The sequence below is a fragment of the Lynx canadensis genome, chromosome B3 (assembly GCF_007474595.2).
Source record: "Lynx canadensis isolate LIC74 chromosome B3, mLynCan4.pri.v2, whole genome shotgun sequence".
In the NCBI taxonomy this organism is placed as follows: domain Eukaryota; kingdom Metazoa; phylum Chordata; class Mammalia; order Carnivora; family Felidae; genus Lynx; species Lynx canadensis.
The window spans coordinates 120,091,956-120,110,267 of NC_044308.2; the positions used below are offsets into that span (position 1 = coordinate 120,091,956).

Here is an 18,312-nt window from a genome sequence, read left to right on the forward strand (position 1 = left end):
CTGGCCATCCTCAGATCACAGAGGCTGCGTTCTCAACATGGTTGCCCACTTCGGCAAGCCTGCCAGGAGAACCTACTAGTGTGTGCTGGTAAAATGGATGTATATATCTCCTTTATATAGAAATAGATACAGGTGAATATATAAATATTGCAGATTATTTATCACAGGAGTAACATCCCATCGCCTTTGCCATATTCTATTGCTTAGAGGCAAGTCTTGGGTTCCACCTGCACCCAAGGGGAGGGAATTACACAAAGGCATGGACACCAGGAGGTAGGAATTACTGGGGGGGGGGGGGTCAACCAAGGGCCTCTCATCCACAAGAGGTCACATTACGTGCTGAGAATGTAAAACTAATAAAACCAACTAAAGTTGGTCTGCTTTTTTATTAATGCCATGAACTGTCAACTTTAGGTGTGACAAAGTATTTCCTGAAAAGAACGTCTCTTGTTGCTTCGAGTTGTAAACAGTTGCCGGGATTACTGTCAACTTTTCATAAGGCGTATGTAAGCTTCATTTTTAAAATCACTGATCCTTTAATGCGTTGTATGCTACACGGAAGGAAACTCTCAGTTATACTAATAGTTGGTCCCCAACACATGGACTTAGCTATATGCCTTCATCTCAAAGAGTAAGTTTGTAATGGTTCAGAGTCATTTGAAACTGTTTTGGGTGCAATGCACATCTCCAACCTATGGTAGTACACAGCACTGTGTTTAAATAGATTTGAAATAAACACGGACAACAGTGAATGAGAAATCGAACTTGAGTGACTTCAGTTCTGTTATTATTTATGACCGTGTGGAGTTTTTGTGTTTAAAATCTAATACTGTGAGGCGGTGCAAACAGAGGTGTGATATTTTTATTTGGTAAATATACATTTCAGTTCATACAGGCAATACTTCACTAAATTTTAATATTAGCTTTAAAGTGGAAAATTCCTTTACAATTATTCATTTTAAAACTGAAAAACGATCAAGAAAACAAAACATTACAACAATATTGTGATTTAGTAGTTGCCTAATACTTGGTAAGCTACTGTTTTGCTGCTTAGGAATAAAAATAGCTAGCACTGATTTGGCTCACCACGGGCCAGATTCTTCCAAACACACACTCCCACATACTAGTATCTACATTAACTCGTTAATACAATTTAGCAGGTAAGTCTTGCTATTAATCTTACAGATAAAATAATCTGGGGCACAGAATGACTGCGGTTTCCTCGAGATCATCCGAGTGGAGTGGCAGAGCTGGTATCCGAGCCGGGGAATGTGGCTCCGATCCCTGAATTCTTAGCCGCTAGTAAGAAAAGACAAAACGAAACCAATATCCCCAACAACCTTGCAGGCCAATAGAAGCCCTTCAAAAAGGACAGGTAGCCTTCTTCTGGTCCAGAAGGGCTTCTTTCTATTCTAGACCCACCCCTGCTGGATCCTGGGCTGCGGGATAGCTGGCTTCCCGAGGGGGTGCTCTCTCGGCGTCCCCTCCTCTGCCCGCGTCTGCCAGGCCCAGGTTTGTCCCGGCCCGTCCCAGCTTCCGGTCCTTTGCTTCTGGCCAGGTCGCAGGGTCAAGCCGTGCCAGGAGCTCCCGAGTCCTCTATTTACTGTTTGGTTTCCATGGTGACACGTAGGCGCCGTCAGCGCCTCCCGTCACAGGCCCCGCAGCGCGCCCCCACCCGGCGCCGTGACGTCTGTCCGCCGCTTCCGTTCTGCCCATATTTGGCGCAGCCCGCGAGCCGCCCGTCGGGAGGAGGCTGGGAACCGGACTCCCGCCTCGCCCCGCCCCCTGTTCCCGGCCACGCCCCCGCAGGGTGCTGGCGGCGGCTCTGTGTCACGCGCCCCCCCTCCCGCCCCTTCCCGCAGACCAGAGGTGAGGCAAGGGGCGGAGGCGTTAGGGACCCCTAGAGAGGGCGTGGGTGATCGGATGAGCTCTGAGGTCTGTAAACATTACTTGACTCTTTGAGGCTGCAGACAAAATTTGGGGCTGTCTCATCTGTCCCGGGTGGGTGAGCTCGGATCACGATTTTCTCACTCTGTGCCGGAAATCATGGAAACAGCCATCCCTCGCCTAACTCTATTTTATATTTTATAGGGTCGAACTTAAAATTCTCGCCCATGGCGCAGTGGAAAGCTTTGTAGCCAGAGGTTCTGGGTCAGTGTTGCCTCTTGGGGGATAAGTGACCTTGGGAAGGTCGCTTCTCTTTACTCGGCGTGGTAAAATGAACTGTGGGGGTGAGTGGGGGGGGGGCGATCGTAATATTTGCAGCAGTATCAATCAGGCTTGGGAGGGAATACCGTCCCTCACCTTGGAACTACTCCCTATCCCCATGACATAATTGGAATGTCAGTGAAGCCCGCTGAGGACCCCTGCAATTTTGATCCCAATGGTAACTGGATTTGTGTGGCTCTTTGCGCCTTGCTCGTATGAGACGCTTAATTAAAATAGTTACCTGATTATTGAATGAATCCTAGGCAAATTACCTTCGGATTTCACCTTCATAAATCCGGATCCCTGCAATTCCTCTTCCAGGCGGAAGGAAGAATATTGCGATGATTAATAATCGCGCAGCAGGGTTGCTGATGTAAAGCGATTTGCAGATGTAAAGGGCAATAAGCATTCCTGGGAGGAATCCAGTGAGATTCCAGAAGTCTCCGAGGGAGCCGTGGGTGTATATCGCCGGGCCCTGCGGGCGGGGGTGGGGCGGGCAGTGCCGCAGAGGCCACTGCTGGGGACTGGACTGCTTGGCAAGGGGCTAACTCTTCAAGTTGCTCAGTCGCACCCCCCACCCCCCACCAATCCCCCGGGTTTTCTGACCAGAGGACTGTGCGTTTTCCAGAATTTCAGAGCAGGAAAGCACTTCCCACATTCTTCCTGCCCCCCCCCCCCCATTCAGCCCTTCTATTTCACACATGCGGAAACTCGGGCTCTCGAGAAGTTGGTTCGTCCACCCAAACTTGCACAGCTAGTTAGAGACAGATAAAGGCTAGGATTTCTGGCTTCCATCTCACCTCTAACCGCCTGTGTGCTCTTGTGGCTTCAGGACCCTGTTGCCCGGCTCAGATGAGGGGGCGTGCAGTAAAGCTAAGTACTGACCTCAGGCCTCCTAACGGATAACAGTGGCACACCTGCTGCTTCACGCAGCCACAGCCTGACACCAGGGCCTGTGGTGGTGGCCGGGACGTGTGTACTTCCCAAGCCACAAGCGTTCCTCCTTACAGTGGTTGGAATGGCTTCTCTTGTCCAGAGAACGTGACTTGGCTGTCCTGAAACCAGGCTTAGACTAGCCGTTAGTTATTTTTTTAATAGTGACCCCAAGCCTTGCATTAAACTTTTCTCAGCTAAGACGACAGCAGAAGGCATGCAGCCTGAACCCATGGGAACCCCTTTCAGCCCTTGGAAGGTCTTTTCATGGTACATAAAGGTTAGATTCTGTAGGGGAATGCCTCTTCAATGTCTCTCTCTCTCTCTCTCCCCTTTCAATCTCGACCAATTCCTCCTACATTCTACATTCTATTTCTTCCCTCACTTCCAGACTGTGTATGAAGGCAGCTCAGACTAAGAAGATTGGTGCCCACCGCTGGCCTCCGTCATCCTGCTGATTTGAGAAGTCTGGAATCCTTCACCTCTGATTGTACTCGGAGCTATAGCGGCAGAAGCGGCAGCTCTGCCCCCTGGTGGACATATGAGGCACAGCGCCCTTCTCCGATTCCAGAAGCCCTGTCACGGTAGAGGCTAGAGGAGGTATTTGCTCTTTGTTCACTCTGATAGAAATAGAAAAATTTGGCAGGAACAAAAAAACAACCCCAGCCTTTTCTCTTTCTAGTTTATTTCTGAGGATCTGGTGCATTCTTTCTCTTGCCTGGACTGTATTTTTCTTCTTGCTATCCAAACCCTGCCGCTATTTTTTCAATCCCTATTTCAAGTTCCACCTGCTTCATCATAACTTCTCTGACTTTCGTCTCCTAGGTATCTTCTGAATGCGGCTGTATACAGACCCAGCGCACTGAGTGCACACTTATATATGATGGCATTAGCGTTGTTTTCTTGAGGGTGGGAGCCATGTTTTGTGTGTCTTTGTGTTCTTAGACTCCGTATTGCCCCGTACAGGGCTGGGGACAGAAACTGCTCCCAATAAGCCCTTGTTGACTAAATGGTAAATTGATTAATCTCTGCATTCAAAACAAAACAAAACAAAACAAAACAAAACCAAAAAACCCAAAACAACGCTAAGCCTTTGCTTCGACAAACCTTCTAGAACTGTTAGTTCTTTGGAGGAATCTAGATAGTGACCTAATCAAATAAAGCCTTGCACAATAAGTAGTTCACCAAGCAATTTCACAAGAGAACACCATCACCACCCAGAGAGGGATGAGAAAGTTTGAAGTGGACTCTCAGAGAGAGGAGAGTGGTGATGTGGAAAGGCCAAAGGACGAAGAATTAGGAGGGAAGGGCCTCTGCTCCTGGGTTCAGAGAGGCAGTACAGGGGCTCTAGGGCCAGGTTTATACCCAGTCTTTACCATCTGCTGTGCAGCCTTAGGCAAGTGTACTCCCCTCTCTGTGTGTCAGTTTCCCATCTGTAAAAATAAGCACCCATCTCCTAGCAATACGATGAGGATAAACTGAGTTGATATTTCCAAAGCTCCTGGCACATAAGTGCTAGTTAACAGTTTGTAAATGAATTTTCCATCTTAAATGTCTTGTAAATGGGATGGGGAATATTATATGATCTCTCGGTTCCCCTCTGCATTAGCCTTCCAGGACAGCACATGAGCTTTGGGGTCAGGCAGGTCTGGGTTGACTCTCGTCTCTGTTAGCAGTTGTGTGACATTGGGCAGATCACTCGACTTTCTTGGAGCCTCAGTTTTCTCATCTGCGAAAATGAGAATAATTGTGTCTACCTCAAAAGACTGCTGCGTGCATTGCATGCTTGCAAGATGCCTATCATAGAAGGAGCTTAGTAAAGAGAAGCTATGGTTATTATTAGAAATTCTTTTAGACGTTTGTTTATTTTTGAGAGAGAGAGAAACAGTGTGCGAGCAGGGGAGGGGCAGAGAGAGGGGGAGACACAGAATCCAAAGCAGGCTCCGGACTCTGAGCTGTCAGCCCAGAGCCCAACGCGGGGCTCGAACTCACGAGCCAAGAGATCATGACCTGAGCCGAAGTTGGACGCTTAACCGACTGAGCCACCCAGGCACCCCTATAGTTATTATTGATGAGAGGAGCCATACACACACACACACACACACACACACACATACATATATGTGTGTGTGTGTGTGTGTGTGTGTGTGTGTGTATGAATAGGGTCTCCAAAATCTCTGAAGTTTCAAGGAAGAGCATATGGAACAGCAGTAGTGACACCAGCTCAATCGTGGAGCTTGGGGTGGGAGGGGAGGCCCTGGGCCTGGGCCATGATTGGCTATCGCAGCCTCTGAAGAATCCAGGAATGGTTTGACTTGCACATCAGCTCTAGGAACACTTTGTGCCCGAGGGCTGCGCCGAGGGTGTGGACCCAGTGGGGCTAGGCGCCAGCAGCTGTAGGGCCATCCTGCTCCCCTTCCCAGGAGGGGGGACTTTAATAAGAGAGGGTGTGGGTAGGGTGGGCCTTAGAAACCTATTGTTGTGGAGTGTGTATGTGTGGGAATGGCCCAGAGACATCCTGCCCTGCGACCTGGGCTCCCCGGCCTGGTGTGGCTTCCCTCGTGGCAGAACCTGTCCGCACAGCTCCTCAGAGCTGTCATTCCCAAACCTGTCCAAGGACACTGGGATGGATTGCCAGCAGTTCTCCAAGGGGTGGGGGGGGGGGGGGGGGGGGGAAGGAGGGCTGTGATAGTCTTAAAGCCAGATTAACCTTACTTCCCTTCAGCTGCATGTGTGGAAAAGTACTAAATGGAATATGCAAATGCTGTTTGTATTCCTTTGAGTTCTCTTCCAAGGGGAAGGATGGTTGCAAAATCCAGTAATGATAGGGTGTTGCAATTGCAAACACGCTGGGAATCACTCTTATGGTCCTCACACTTGATGGCTCTTGTCGCCTGTGACCCACGAGGAATTGTGTGATCCCCAACAGCAGGGTCCGCACTAAGTGAGTTGCTATTCTGGAATCCCAGATGCAGTCTGAGACCTGGACAAATCCACCTTAGGGGCTGTTTGGTATCTCGGAGGAATCTGTAAGCCCCATTCCAAACTCACGCTGGGAACAGGGTGGGCCCCAGGGACTGGCATCTAGAGCAGAATGGGTTTTTTTGTTTGTTTGTTTGTTTTTTTTTTTTTTTTACTATCTGTAAAAAAACGGGACTTATGAAGAGTCACGAAGGTGCTGGTATTGGGTGTCTGTGGGGAGGAGGGAATGTGTTTCTCTCCTTTTGCTTGTTTGTTCTCTCTGATTTTTTGTTTTTGTGAGAAGAAAACATGTTTTTTTAAATGTTCCCAGCAGAGCAATATGTTTGTATTTTAATAGATAATAAATGGGAAGGCTCAAACGCCTCCTGAGTTTTTTCATTTTTATTTTATTGCTTTTCCTCTCTTTCGAAAAGAAATAGATGCTCGTGGCGAAACCTTTAAAAATTCAGACAATCAAAATAAGGAAAGTAAAAAATCACCTGTAGTCTCATCACAGAGATAACAACCGTCATTACTTTTGATCGTACTTTTCCTATACACTCTACTTTTATACCTTGTAGTTTCTATGCTGTGGTTTTTATGAAAATAGGATCACGCTGTAATAATGTTTTGTAATCTGCTTTTTCTATACCATAGATCATGAACATATTTTTCTATGTGATCAAATTAAATAGCTGGTTACATAGGATTCTGGTTATAAACGTCCAGCAATTTAAATAATTCTGCATTGTTGAAATATAACCTTTGGGCTATTTCTTTTTTATTTTTTTTAATGTTTATTTATTTTTGACGGAGAGAGAGAGACAGAGCATGAGTGGGGGAGGGGCAGAGAGAGAGAGGGAGACACAGAATCCGAAGCAGGCTCCAGGCTCCGAGCTGTCAGCACAGCACCCTACGAGGGGCTCGAACCCACGGACCCAGAGATCATGACCTGAGCCGAAGTCGGACGCTTAACCGACAGAGCCCCCCAGGGCGCCCCACCTTTGGGCGATTTCTACATTTTTTTTGCTGTTCTAGACAAGGCTACAAATATCTTTGCAGCTGATTATTTGTACACCTTCAAGGTGATTTCTTTTGGGGTGGGCCAAGAGTGTGCTCCTTCTGGAGGCTTTCGAAATGCAGCTGTGCCGTCAGTACAGGGTCACACGGTTTCTAGCTGTGTAATTGTAAAAATTACTTACCCTTCAGAACTGCTTTTTTTTTTTAATTTTTTTTAACGTTTTTATTTATTTTTGAGACAGAGAGAGACAGAGCATGAATGGGGGAGGGGCAGAGAGAGAGGGAGACACAGAATCGGAAGCAGGCTCCAGGCTCTGAGCCATCAGCCCAGAGCCCGACGCGGGGCTCGAACTCACGGACCGCGAGATCGTGACCTGAGCCGAAGTCGGACGCTTAACGGACTGAGCCACCCAGGCGCCCCCTTTCAGAACTGCTTTAATGTCCTCAACTGCAAAGCTGGAATGATAGCAGCTATCTAGTGAAGGCGGGTTGTAAGGATCGGATGAAAAAGTGTATAAAATGGTGGCTGGCAGGGCACATGATGATCCCTCCATACACGGAGCCTTCAGTGAACTTGTAGCTTCTGATTCAGGGATTGTCTTTCCTTCCGGGGAAGGAGTTGTCCTGAAATTGGGGTCTGGCTGCCCGGGCAAGTTGGGGGAGAACTCAATCAGGTTTAAATGGTAAATGGTGGAGACGCTGGAGCGGGAAGGGTAGAAGCAGGCAGGTAACAGAGAGATGGCTGGTGGTGGGGAGGGTGAGGAGAGGTTAGCAGAGGAGAGAGTGAGCGGTCGCGGAGAATGGGACTCAGTGGGCAGGGGTGAGTTGTTCGCATGGATGTTTGCAGCAGGGACCCTCCAATACAGGGCCGTGGGCCAGTCGCTTTGCAGTGTGTGTGTGTGCGCGTGTGGAGCCTGTGTCCTCTGCTTCTGGCCCCATCAGGCTGCTTTCTGCCTCCCTCCCTGTTGCCTCACTCCATGCCAGTTCCTTCTTTCAGTTCCTTGAATGCTCCACGTTCCTCCCTGTTGCGTGACCTCTGTACATTCTCTTCCGCCTGCCAGGAGCTCCTACTCTTTCCCTGGCTTAGGCATCATCAGCTCTCAAGCTTATAGTTCACTTTCTCAGAGAGGCCTCCCCTGACCATTTGGTATAAACCGGCTCCCCTCCCTCCCGTGACTGTCTCATGGCCCTCTGCACCCACATGGCAACCACATCAAGGTTTGTAGTCGTGTGTGTGACGATTCATCCTTGGTGTCCCCGCTAGGCTGAGAGCCCCCCAAGGGTAGGAACAGGGTCTGTTTTTTTGCTCACTGTTGTATCTCGATGCCCAGGACATAGTAGGCACTCAGTAAGTACTTATTGAAATGGAAGAAGATGAAGCTAGTTGCTTTGTGACCTATAGAATGCTTTTACATCCCTCCTGTGGCTTCAGTCCCATCTTGATTGATGCTGGCTGATTGGCTGAAAGAATAGGAGATTTGGGGGCTGCAAGGGATGCCTTGGCCAGTTCCTCTCCCATCCTTCTTTCTGTTGAGGAAGTGGGCTTCCCTTTCTCAGGCTAGAAGCTTTAAATCAGTGCTTCTTAAACCTTAATGTTTGTATATATAATTTTTATAATTTTTTTAAATGTTTATTTTTGAGAGAGTGAGAGAGAGAAGGACAGAGCGCGAGTGGGGAGGGGCAGAGAGAGAGGGAGACACAGAATCCGAAGCACGTTTCAGGCTCTGAGCCATCAGCACAGAGCCCAATACGGGGCTCAAACTCACCAACCATAAGATCATGACCTGAGCTGAAATCAGATGCTTAACTGACTGAGCCACCCAGGCGCCCCTACCCAGGGATCTTCTTAACATGTGAATTTTGATCGCAGGTGTCTAGGATCCTCCCTAGGGTCAGGTCCAAGATACTGAATCTCTAACAATCTCCCATGTCAGGCCCCAATTGTTGAACAGCAAGGCTTTCTATTCCCCTTGCTGGCTGTGATACCCACGCTGAAGATTGAATCGCTGCGCCCTCTGTCGGCTACCGGAGGGCATGGCAATCCTTGATAGATAAAGTAGATAAAGCGCGCATACATGGATTTTATAAGGCACACCAAATTCTTGGGGGACAAGATCTTCTGCTGAAAGTGGATGGACTCACAGATTCTGAAAGTGTTAGGAAATTTACTCTTAAGAATTCACTCTGTACAGGATCCTGCCATGCTGAGGCAAAAGGAATTCTCTGAATTGAAGAATGTTAGGGCTGGAGAGACCCTTACACTCAGCTAGTGAGCGATTTTCTTCTTTTGCCACTGTTTGCTTTTCCCACTTTTTCTTTTTTTTTTTTTTTAAATAGCAGAGGACTTTCTTCAGAATCAGGGCTGCATAATGACTTTGATGGGCCCTAGACTCTTTGGCCTTTGTGGGCTCCTTCCTCTATAAAAATTAATTGAAAATTATATTTTATGACTGCATTGGTATGAAGACAAATAGGTTAACATATATAACATAGTGTCATTTTTTGATATAAAAGTTAATTTTTTCTCCTGAGTTTTAAGGTAAATAAAATCATGTCTATGGATTTGTGAAAATATTGTGGGCCCTAGGCACCATGCCTTCTGTATCAGCCCTGTTCTCCACACAGCGCCCAGGTTATATATCTCTCTACACGCGCCCAAGGCTGTAGAAGATGCCTCGAGGGTCATAATGCTTTTTAAGCAGGTGACCAGATTGGACACGTTAAAGGACTTAGACATACAAACTTCTGAGTGTTTACTATGTGCCAAGTGCTCAAAACATATGTAAGTTTCAGAACAGCCTGGTTGCGTAGGAGAAGGTGACGAAATTTTCCTCACGTCACAGTCTAGTAGGTGGCAGATCTGAACTCCGAGTCTGTCTGATCCCTCCAAAGGCCGTGCTTTCGATGGGACAAGGTATATACATCGAGATGTCTGCCTGGGTGTCTGTTCCTAAATGTATGTTACAGTAGCGGGGGCACTAAGGGGCAAGATGTCAGGGAGGGCTGGAGGGTCTTTGGGAAGATGGAGACTTGAGTATGGCTTTGGGGAAAACATAGCAGAGATGAAGTGGCAGGAAAAGGCACCTGAGGCCACAGCGGTGTAGAGGTGGGGTCCCCTGGTTCAGGGACCATGAAGAGATTTCCCAAGCAGGAGGGAACTCAAGAAGTAGAGGGTGATGAGGCAGAGTGTGGCTACTGAGCCTGCGGAAATTGGGCTCAATCTAACGTTCGGTGGGAGGTTTGCACCCTTGCAGGGTGCATCCTTGCACCCTAAAATCTAGTCCTAAATCATCAACAGTGTAGCAAAGCTTTATCTGCCGTCCCTGACTCAGTTTCTTATCCAACTAGTAGGCGTTCTGAAATTTGCCCTACACTCTTCAGAGATGTCAGGAAGTTCAAAAGACTGTAAGCTCCGTAAGGGTGGGGAGCCTGTGTCTGATCAGGCTGTATTCCCAGGGCCTGGGCGCTCAGCACACCTTTGAGGAAGGAGTGGACATCATATTCTACAAATCCCTTTAAAAGCAGCGAGTAGGAAGTAGCTGCTTCAGGAGAAAGGGCTCCATGCCAGAAGAGGGCGCTGTTCAGCAAACAAGTTTTAGTGTAAGGAAACCCCGGGCGGGCTCTTTCTGCGGGGTTGGGGGATTGAGCATTTGCATCTCTGGGCTTTGCTTTACACTCTGGGACTTAGGTGATCAAATCATTCTAAATTCTTATGTTAACTCTTGTTTTCTAACTAGGAAAAGTGGCCAAAATGTAGTTTATTTCCTCTATTTCACATTCTCTTAATGCTTTAGGCACTTAATACAGATGTAATTATTTGGGGGGAGAACAGAGCTTAAAACAGCAACCAGTTTATTGTATCTCATGATTTTATGAGTTAGGAATTAAGACAGGCATTGGCCAGGACATTCTTCTGCTCAGTATGGCAAAGACTGATGTCCTCTGTGGTATTCAACTGGGAGATGGGCTGGTCTGGAGTGTCTAAGATGGCTCACATGACACAGATGTAATTTTACATTTTGTGTGGTTATTTGACTAATGTCTGTCTCCCCCACTAGTCCAGAAGCTACTACCAAGGGGCTGGAGCTGTGTCTGTCTATCATTTTATCGCTAGTGGCTGGCGCAGTGCCTGGCCAATTGAGACTTAGTAAATATTTGTTAAATATTTGTTGGATCGATGATGTAATTTTTATAAAGAGTGTCAGGATCCTCAGAAAACAGGCATTGGTGGGAGTTAATGATGACGATAATAGCTCAGTAAGGGGGCGCCTGGGTGGCTCAGTTGGTTAAGCGTCTGACTTCGGCTCAGGTCGTGACCTCACGGTCCGTGAGTTTGAGCCCCGCGTCGGGCTCTGTGCTGACAGCTCGGAGCCTGGAGCCTGTTTCAGATTCCGTGTCTCCCTCTCTCTCTCTGCCCCTCCCTCGTTCATGCTCTGTCTCTCCCTGTCTCAAAAATAAATAAATAAATAAATAAAAACGTTAAAAAAAAAATAGCTCAGTAAGTACCAAGACTAAGCCAAGCTAAGTAGCTCTATAGCCTGGCGGGTTGGCATGATTTACTCCCATTTTACAGATGAGGAGCTGAGGTTGCCCTGACACAGCTGCAAAGGGCGACACACGAGAGGCACCTTTTATATCACAAACCAGAGAATCTGGGGGTAAACTCAGGAGCCCCGGAGGCCAAGCAAGTTATTAAACTGCATTATTTGGGAGATAAAAACCTGATGAAATGACAAGAGGCTACAGGTGTGTCTTCAAATTAGTCACCAACAATGTTCCAGATTCCTGCTTCTGTAGTTATCCAAATAATAAAAGCAAAGTCACCCCCAAGTGATGATTTGAAAATCCACTTGGATGTCTATTGCCATATTTACTTAAACTGTTCCTCAAAAATCCACCTAAGTGTTTCTTCTTCCTGGTTTTATTTATTTTTGATGTTAATCCACAGCTGGACGGTTCCATCAACATGGTGTATTGCTTCTTTAGTTTTATCAAACAACAGGCTGGCTTTTATTTTTTTTTTATTTAAAAAAATTTTTTTAACGTTTTTATTTATTTTTGGGACAGAGAGAGACAGAGCATGAATGGAGGAGGGGGAGAGAGAGGGAGACACAGAATCGGAAACAGGCTCCAGGCTCCGAGCCATCAGCCCAGAGCCTGATGCGGGGCTCGAACTCACGGACCGCGAGATCGTGACCTGGCTGAAGTCGGACGCTTAACCGACTGCGCCACCCAGGCGCCCCAGGCTGGCTTTTAGTCATGAGTGTGGCATCTCAGAGCCAACAGTGGGCTGGCGAGAGTGTCCTTGATTGAAGTCATCAGAGGGATCAGAGCATTAATGGATTATCTGATGCCTCGGCTTCCTATGGGCTCTGTCCTGCCTGAAAGGCTCTTCTAGATCTTGTTACTGTGATGGGGAAATACCCCAGGGTGCCAGGAAATCCTTGCCCAGGCAGGGAGCTGACTTCCCGGTTAGTATCCCAGGGATGCTAAGCCCAGCCCCTGCAGCCAATCAGCAGCGGAGCTGCCTCAAACTGACAAGCAAAACGGAGCCCAACAAAAGCAGCTGGAACTTGAACAAACAGATTTGGGTGAGGCTGGGAGGGGAGTCAGGCCTGGCGTCATCCAGGCTCTGGGCCAGGCTGTTGTCATGGTGATAGCCAGCCAGTTTACCAGCCGGCAGCTGAGCCAGTTTTCTGAGGGGGAAGCCTGAGGAGGGGGGCTGGGGTGCCCAAGGGGGCTGTGCTTCTCCAAGTAATGGAAACCCACAGAGAAGGCACGGCCACTTCCAGAGAGTAGTGCCTTGTCACAGGAGCTGGTGGGCGGCCTGGGGAACAGTGGGCTCAGAGAGGCTGGCCAGCCCGGGAGGGAGGGAAGTGGCCACTGAGCGAGCAAAGAGGCCTCTGGAAAGGCTGAAAGGCTGGAAGGCTTTCAGGGCAGAGAGGATTTGCAGCTGTGTTAGCTTTCTTGGCAAAACATGAATTGAAGTAGATCACAGAGTTCTTTAAAACAACAAAACAAAACAAAACAAAACAAAACAACAACAACAACACACAGAGGCCAGTGGATGAGAGGGAGTCTTTGGGAATCTCAGAAGTAGAACATGAAAATGTCTTATGCCCCTCTCCAGGAGCCCTTTTTCTTTTTCTTTTCTTTTCTTTTTTTTTTTTGTTGGTGGGAGGTTAGGGGCGGGGGGGGAGGGGAGGGCGGGGGAGGTAGAGGGAGGGGAGGGGAGGGGCGCCGGGGGGGGGGGGAGGTGGGGGTAGGGGGGGGGGAGTGCGAGGGGGATTGGGTGGGGGTGCAGGTGGTGTCCGGCCCTGCCGGCCCTGGCCTACGAACCTAGAAGAGACCTCCTCCCCTCCCTTCCCTTCCCCTCCCCTCCTCCCTTCTCTCCTCCTCTCCTCTCCCCTCTTCTCCCCTCTTTTCTTTTTGCTGATGTCCACAAGTCAAGTAATTTCTTGGAGGCCCAAGAGGAACAAACAGCATTCAGCATAAAACCAAATGTTAGAAAACATGTGCTTTGCAGGGCAGGGCCTACCAGGTGTTTGTGTCCACGAGGGTAGGTTACTTTCGGGTGAGGAATAGACACTCTCCTGCCCTCAGAGCATTGCAGATGTGGCTGATGTGTCACACTTGGGTCATTAGGTGGCAGAAAGAGAGGCTTGTCTCACTCAGTGTTCTGGCCCATGAATGTCTGGATATTAATAGTCTGACACTTGACACACACAAAAAATAGACACTGGCTGATGTGCAATATTAGCAGAACAAATACAGTGGGGGAAGGAATGCCAGTACGTCCTCCAGAAATCTTGCCGCAAAAGTGTCTCCCGCACCAGAGGACAGACACTGTATGAATCCTCTTGCACGCGGTTCCCAGAGCAGTCACGCTTATAGAGACACAAAGTAGCAAGGTGGTTTCAGGGGCTGGAGAAGGGGAGGAGGGTGTTAGCGTTTAATGGGTATGGAGTTTCAGTTTTGGGAAAATGAAAAGAGCTCTGGAGATGGACGGTGGCGATGGCCGCACAGCCATGGGAACGTACTTAATGCTGCTGGACCGTGCACCTGAAAATGATTAAAACGGTGAATTCTGTGTTACGCATATTTTACCGCAGTTTTAAGAAAAGTGTCAATTAAAGACTGTCTTCTTGTTGTAGCGGGAGATGGTGGCATTTGAAGGCTGACTCACCTCTCTGAGCCTCAGCGGTGTCCTCATAAAGAGGACTTATGTCTTCTTGTAGCCCTTAAGGAAGAATGGATGTGAAAGCACTTGGTGAACTGAAATGCACCACAAGAACGTGAAATATGGTTAAGATATTATTTCAAAACTCATTGTTAAGGCACCCAAGTGTCGGGGGGAAAAGTTGAAGCTGAAATGGGGGAACTTTGGAGGAAACTAAGGAAAGTATTATATTTGGCCATCAGAGGAACTGGAAAACGCCCCAATGCCTTAGGAGAGCAGGAGAGAATTTGGGGCTCCTTCTCAGGGGCCAGAAGGTAGGACCGACTTGGGCTATCCCAGCGATTTAAAAAATACTTCTCCCTTTTGCTTCGCCTAAATTGAGAAACAAGTTAAGCCCACCCATCAAGAGGAAATGAAAGGCAACAATGTCAAAACATCACCTCTCGAATTTCATGAAGGGAAATGGTACCGTTACGACACGATGCTGGGTCAAAGTTTATGAGACCTGGAACCCAAATGTGCTGGGGGGACTCAAGTCACCATGGGTCTCCTTTACTGTTATGTTCATGAAAAGCAGCTTAGAGTAATTAAGTCCAAGCAACTTTTTTTTCCGCTTAAAGAAAACGTCATTCACCACCACCGCCACCACCTGTTAGGTTAGCATAGATCAGCGTGTGCCAAGCACTAAATTAAACGAGGTACACACCTTACCTTTTCATTTCTTATAGCAACCGTGCAAGGTAAATCTTTTTCGTGGATAACATGAGAGTCACGGGCAGCAGTTTGTTCTTTCTGGTTGTTTCCGCCTCCATAAAATGAGAACCGCATCACAGCCAGAGCAGTTTAGCATCTTGTTCCTGGTCGGTCACTCAGTTGGTAAGTGGTAATGTCAGGATTTGAACTCATGCCTGACTCCAGAGCACCACACTACGCTGGAGAAGACCCTGTGGCCGAGAAGCTTGTGAGACAAAACTGGAGTATTTTGCTCCGGGAGCAATTAGAACGAGCAATTGGTAAATTGCTTTGTCGTGGCATTCCATGATGTCACGTTGGCCCACCAGGGGGAAGAGCAGCGAGTCTCACGGGCGTGTGTCCGCAGGGATTTGGCTGCAAGGTTGCACGAAACCGCCATGCACGGAGTATGAAAAACGCCTGGCTGTGTTATGTATGCACGCATGTACGTCCTGTGTCTTGTGTGTTTTGTTCTCCTTGTTGTATGTTACAGGTGTTATGGATGCGTTGTGCGTGTTATGTGTGCATTCCGTGTATGTGAGTGGGTTGTGTAAGTGACGGAGGCTTGCCTGGTGACTGATGTCTTCAACATTGCAGACCACACGCTCCAACAGCCCACACTTACTCGGTGCCCACAGCGAGCCGGCCACTCGTCCTAGTGCTTCCCACTAGGGAAGCACTTCCTTCATCTTCACAACAGTCCTGGGCAGTAGCTACTAAGAGTAGCCTCACTTTATGAATGAGGAAGTGGAGGCACAGAAGGATCAATCAACTTGCTCTAGACCACCCAGATAGTAAGAAGAGGGTCTGGGATTGGAAACCGGGGAGGCTGGTCTCAAATCCTCTGGTCTTTTTTTTTTTTTTTTTTTTTTTTATGTTTATTTTTGAGAGAGACAGAGACCGAGTGTGAGCGGGGCAGGGGCAGAGAGAAAGGGAGACAGAATCCGGAGTAGGCTCCAGGCTCTGAGCGGGCTGTCAGCACAGAGCCCGGTGCGGGGCTCGAACTCACAAACCGTGAGATCGTGACCTGAGCCGAAGTTGGACGCTTAACCAACTGAGCCACCCAGACGCCCCCCTTTTTTTTTTTCCTTTTCTTAATCGGTGCTCCCAGATCACCATGTGAAAGATGATAGAATTGTCCTCGTCCTTCTGTGGGTGAAGAGCCTGTGAACCATGTGACAATCAGCACCTTCCAATTAAACATTAGCCACGGTGAGACAGGTGGCCATTGCTGACCTTACAGTGCATGTGTGATTTCTTTTGTAAAATATTTTATTTTTAAGTAATCTCCGCACTTCACGTGAGGCTCGAACTCACAACCCCGAGATCAAGAGTCTCATGCTCTACCAACTGAGCCAGCCAGGCTCAATTTAATGATGTGTGATTTCTATCAATTTAATGATAATTAAGAGTTGAAAAGGATTGTTGTCAAAATCTTACATTTCACACTTGTGAAATCTGTACAGACAAAATAGTTTCATTGATTTTTTTTCCTCTAAAACTGGGGACCACTTAGAGAGGCCCCATATCTATGGATCAGATGTTCTCTGGCTCATAAGGACAGACTGATTTACTTGAGGTAGGATGACATTTCCTCTCTTGTCTTTCTCCAGTTGGCCTTCCTGAGGCCTGGCGCTTTGGAGTGGAGGATAAAACGAAAAAGTCTCTGGCGATGCCACTGAAGGTGGAGGAGGAGACTGAGCCCGTTACCGTAGCAACACAGGCCAATGGTTCTCCGTCCGTCCTCCGTCTGTCCATCCATCCACCCACAAATGAGTTTTGTCCATGACAAAAACTCAGACGTGAACGAAAGAAAGTAGGTGCTTTTGCGGAGCATCTGTTCCAGTGCAGAAAAGGCATCAAACAACTAAATAAACATAAACACAATAGAAGTCCAGACAGAGATAAGGGCTTGGAGGAAAGTAAAGCAGGGAAAGCGGGGAGAGAGCAAGGCATATTTTGCCTAGTGTGGCCACAGGGGCTTATCTGAGGCTCTGCAGAGTGGTTAATCTAATTGCATTAGACTCAAAGCTCCCAAGTCTAGACCCCACTCTCAGTGGACTTCTTTCTTCTCGTTCCCCTTCTCCCACAGGATCTGACGGTAGCCAATGACCCCAAACCCTCAGCTGCAGAGTGGAGGTAGGTGAGGGTCATTTAGGCAGGGGATGAGGAGAAGGTGAAGCTAGACCCCGGGGAAGGGAGCAGAGGGTTCAAGGGCTTGGACGCTCATGGGATGAAGGGTCAGTGGTTGTTCATTGATTACCTACTCGATATCCATTCCTCTTCTCCCCACTTCCTACCAGCACTCATATTTGCTTTCTGGGTTTGGGTGGGATGTCAGGGGGGTCCTGAATGTCCTAACAATCAGCACAATCTCAATCCTGTTACCTCAGTGATCGGTTCATATTGTGAAGTGTGGAGTGTGGCACTTTGGGTCTTCTTTTATTCTTTTTCATTAAAAATTTTTTTCTTATTACATTTATTTATTTATTTTTGATAGAGGGAGACAGAGCACAAGTGGGGGAGGGGCAGAGAGAGAAGGAGACACAGAACCCGAAGCAGGCTCCAGGCTCCGAGCTGTCAGCACCGAGCCCGACGTGGGGCTCGAACTCACAAACCGCGAGGTCATGACCTGAGCCGAAGTTGGACGCTTAACCGACTGAGTTGAGAAGACTTGGGTCTTCTGATGGATATAATGGTGAAGTTCTCTCTCCTCCTGGTAAAGGCACAGATACAAGTAGCCCTGGGTCCATCTTGGGACCTTGATGGAAGCCATCCCGAGGGCAAAGCCAACCCATGGAAGAGGGCAGAGCACAGACAAGTGTAGCCAGACTCCCAGTTGTTCTTGAAACACGCAGCGCTGGAGTTTTCCCCTTGTGAACCAATTCATTCATTCACAACGTTTTGAGCGCTTGTTAGGTGCTAGACGCCGTTCTCCGTATTTGGGAAACATTCAACGCCTGATGTATGATGAGTTGCTATAAAGGCCTGAACCCCTTGCCTCAACTCAGGACAACTCTGGAAGGTCACGCGAGCCCTGGAACGCTCCGTGGGATTGATGGAGGCCTCTGCTGGGTTTCCATCTCGGCTCCACTTCTCCCTCTGCCCAATCCTGCCCAATCCTTTCTTTCCTCCCTTTCTGTGCGCGTCGATCCAGGCAGCACATGGTGCACGCTGGTCTCAGGGTTTCTTCTCAGGAACCCAACCAATGACTCTGAATGTGAGCTGTTACCATCATCGTCGTCGTCCTCCCCATCCAGAAGCCTCCTGAGTGATAG

General features: G+C 48.2%; 1 long non-coding RNA gene and 1 other non-coding gene across 2 annotated transcripts; both read left to right on the plus strand.

Annotated features, from left to right (window-relative positions):
* The first annotated feature begins 1,813 nt into the window (after nucleotides 1–1,813).
* LOC115516700 lies at nucleotides 1,814–17,559 on the plus strand. The gene is made up of 5 exons (XR_003969621.1): nucleotides 1,814–1,869; nucleotides 3,533–3,741; nucleotides 16,648–16,850; nucleotides 17,127–17,173; nucleotides 17,535–17,559. It is a non-coding gene; the product is annotated as an uncharacterized LOC115516700 (long non-coding RNA).
* Nucleotides 13,715–13,839, plus strand: LOC115517522. Its single transcript, XR_003969963.1, has one exon. It is a non-coding gene; the product is annotated as a small nucleolar RNA SNORA17 (small nucleolar RNA).
* Nucleotides 17,560–18,312: the final 753 nt, after the last annotated feature.